The 3,067-nt window shown below is 40.6% G+C and overlaps 1 long non-coding RNA gene across 2 annotated transcripts in view; it reads left to right on the forward strand.

The window, feature by feature from the left end:
* Positions 1-1,514: 1,514 nt before the first annotated feature.
* LOC105549568 overlaps positions 1,515-3,067 on the forward strand; it is a 280,683-nt gene continuing 279,130 nt past the window's right edge. The window contains exons 1-2 of one of the 2 annotated variants that reach the window (XR_001007563.1): positions 1,515-1,637; positions 2,897-2,952. This is a non-coding gene — a long non-coding RNA (uncharacterized LOC105549568). The remainder of the gene's footprint in view (positions 1,638-2,896; positions 2,953-3,067) is intronic. The other variant, XR_001007562.1, reaches the window with a different exon arrangement.

The raw sequence follows: 3,067 nt of genomic DNA on the forward strand, positions 1-3,067 counted from the left end.
AAAGGTGTTAATCTTCAGCTGGCACTGTACTCTTCGATAGGGCATCTGAATCTTCTGTCAGTCTGACTGCTTCTAGGTCCTATGGCGTATGACAGGACTAGTGAAGACTTTGGTCATGTAACACATTGCCCCGCCTCCTTCACCATCAAGAAGAATTTGACCTGAGGTGATCTTATGTAGGATTCCATTGGACAGAGCAGAAGCTCTGTAAGTCTTCGCCCTGGCAGGGGGCAGGAATGCACCTCTACATCTGGGATACATGCAATTTTCTTTATAGAGTAATCAGTAGAAGCAGTGGCTAGATCAACCTTAGGAGGTCCATGCTTTGGGTCTGTGCATAGACTCTATTCCTGACTTTGTGCTCATATATCCACTGTGCATAAGCTAGGTGGTTGAGGAGGTTGGCTGATATCCACAGAATAAGTCATCCTTCCTCCCTAGCTGTTGAGTGCTTCTTATGCAGCAGATGTTCTCCTATAGGCATTTATGTGCCAGCAATCCTCCAAACCCTTTGTACTACTCCAATAGGTTCATAAATTTGCCTCAACACAAATTTCATTTTTAATCTCTTCTAGTCTTGCCACTACCAGGCTTCTGCCCATGAAGACAAGCCCAGCAGTTCCAGATACCTTTACCTCAGATTACTCTTCTTTGCAGCCAAGATGAATAACCAGGTTTGCTTGCATTTCTGCTCATTGAGAAGATGCTCCTTTACTCCCAGTCTTCAGGCAGGCCCTGGGTGGGGCTGGAGTGATGGCATAACAGTTTGTACTTGTACTAACCTATCAGCCAACTGATCTCGTGGACTAAGCTCAGGCTTTTCCCCTTCAGTTAGTTGATTGTAAATGGGCCCCTATGAGGCCATGGGTTCCAGCTGAGGTGAATTATCCTTCAGCGTTCTTTGTTCCTTGTTTCTACTCATATTTGGAATGGGAAATTTGCAAAGATAGAAAGGGAAAACATCATTTAGGTAGATACTGCAATAACTAAAGAGTTAAGTATCAAAATTTAAACTCATGACGTGATGGTAAGAAGTGAAAACATCGTCTCTAAGAAATATTGGGCAGATAAAATCAAATGCAACAATTCAAAAGAGGATGCTTTAATGTAAGGAGAAAAGCTGTGAATTTAACCTTAAATATACTAAGATGGAGGTGTGTACTCAACCACAAACCTGCACTCTATGTGCCCAGGATTATTCAAGGTATGTGTCAGGTTCTAACTGAGGTCCAATGGGAGTCAGTGGGTAAGTGGTGGGTAGCCGGAAAAACACTGGGGGAATCGTAGACAGTTTTGACATGGCTTTACTCTCCCTCTGGGCGCGAGCCATATGTACAGCATCAGCAGGGCAGTTATACCTTTTACAGACAACAGTGGTGCTGAATCAAACACGAGCTCACGTGAGTGGTTACTAATGCGCCTCACGTGGCGTCGTTATATAATGAGTGGAGTTGTGTGAGTGAGCTCCAAACTCACTGAGTCATGCTGGACCGATGTCTGTTTCGGCCTATTCTTGACTACAGCACATCCATTTTCCTTTACAGCATGTAGTACGTTTTATACCTTTTTCTACAATGAATCCTCTACGCAGAAATTCCTGTACACATCTTATGAACAAAGAATTTGAGCTTCAACGAGTAAGTACTTTCTCCAGAGTGTAAGATTGTTAATGTCTGTGACATTCTTTGAAGTGAGGCAAGTAAATACCTCTGAACATGTTTTCTTTTCCTGCTCCTCTGTCTCCTACTTTTTTCCTTCTTTTTTCCCCCTCTTCCTGTTATAGGACTAGCAAGTTCACATGACCACTGTACAGTAACAGACCAGTTACACTGAGACAACAGAGTTTGCAGCAGAGAAAGAGTTTAATGCTCACAGGATACCAAGTGAGGAGATGGGAGGAGACCCTCCAGTTCATCTCCCCAAGGAGCATTTGGCTGGGGTTTTTAATGGGATCATGGAGGGTGAGAGGTTGGAGCATTGGAGGTTGAGAGGTTGAGATTGTTGACTGATTGGGGTAAGGGGGATAACATCATGAGGATGTGGAAACTGCATTCTTTGGTGAGTCAGCTTCTTGTGGGGTCCTTCAGACCAGCTGATGTCAGTAGTTTCACTGTTTTGCGGGGTTTGTAGGACTTGAAAGAATAGAACTTATGTTTTCCCTTTGAGGTATTTTAAGTTTTTATCTGTAGAGCAGTGAAGGGGAACTGTAATCTTGTAACAGGGTCTATGTGATTTGAAGGCAACAAGCAAACAACTATGAGGAATGGATCACAGAGCATCTAATGTAATGATTAATGCTGGGTGTGCTGCAAGCTTGCTTTATTTTCATTTCTCCCCATCCCTTCTTCCCTGATTGAATTGATAAAATTTATAGGAGCAGTTTCACTCCTGGTAACTATATCTTGGTCTTGAATTAGACTGTCAGTATAGACAGGAAATGTGCACTGCTCATAGTTGATGCTTCATACATATTTTGGGGGGAAAAAGTTCTTACAAATTACTCCTCCTGATCTCTGAAATTTTATTTTGAAATCACTTAAGTAAAACCTTTGAACATTGTTACTTACCAGCTGCAAAAGTTTAAAATGTGAAATTTACCTCAGTACAACCCCTCTTGAATGATTTAATTTTATACTCTAAAAGCAACATTTCATCCTATCTGTTTTTTGGCAAAAAGTAATTGAAGCCAATTATTCTTTTCTTTTTCATAATCCCACATGTACAGTTCTTAATTAAGCACAATTAAAATCAGCTTTTTCTCTCTTATTTTGTATTCTCATTCCATATGCTATATGTTCTTTATTTCTATTAAAAAGATGTACTTTTAATAAAAATAGATTTTTCTTCCTTTCTTATATTGCTATGATTTTACAGCTTCCAAATCCTTTCTTATTAGGTCCTGGTGCTGGTGATTATTAAGTTCTTCACACTTCTCTCATAGCGGAGCTTAAGGTAAGATAAAGGAAATGACAATTCCTAACCTTGCCTAGACTTGAGGAAGAGAGTCAGAATAATACTGGTAGAACTTGAGCTGGAATGACTCTAGATTTAAGCAAAATTTGTGTTT

Source organism: Mandrillus leucophaeus, unplaced genomic scaffold, assembly GCF_000951045.1.
Source record: "Mandrillus leucophaeus isolate KB7577 unplaced genomic scaffold, Mleu.le_1.0 Scaffold444, whole genome shotgun sequence".
Lineage (NCBI taxonomy): Eukaryota > Metazoa > Chordata > Mammalia > Primates > Cercopithecidae > Mandrillus > Mandrillus leucophaeus.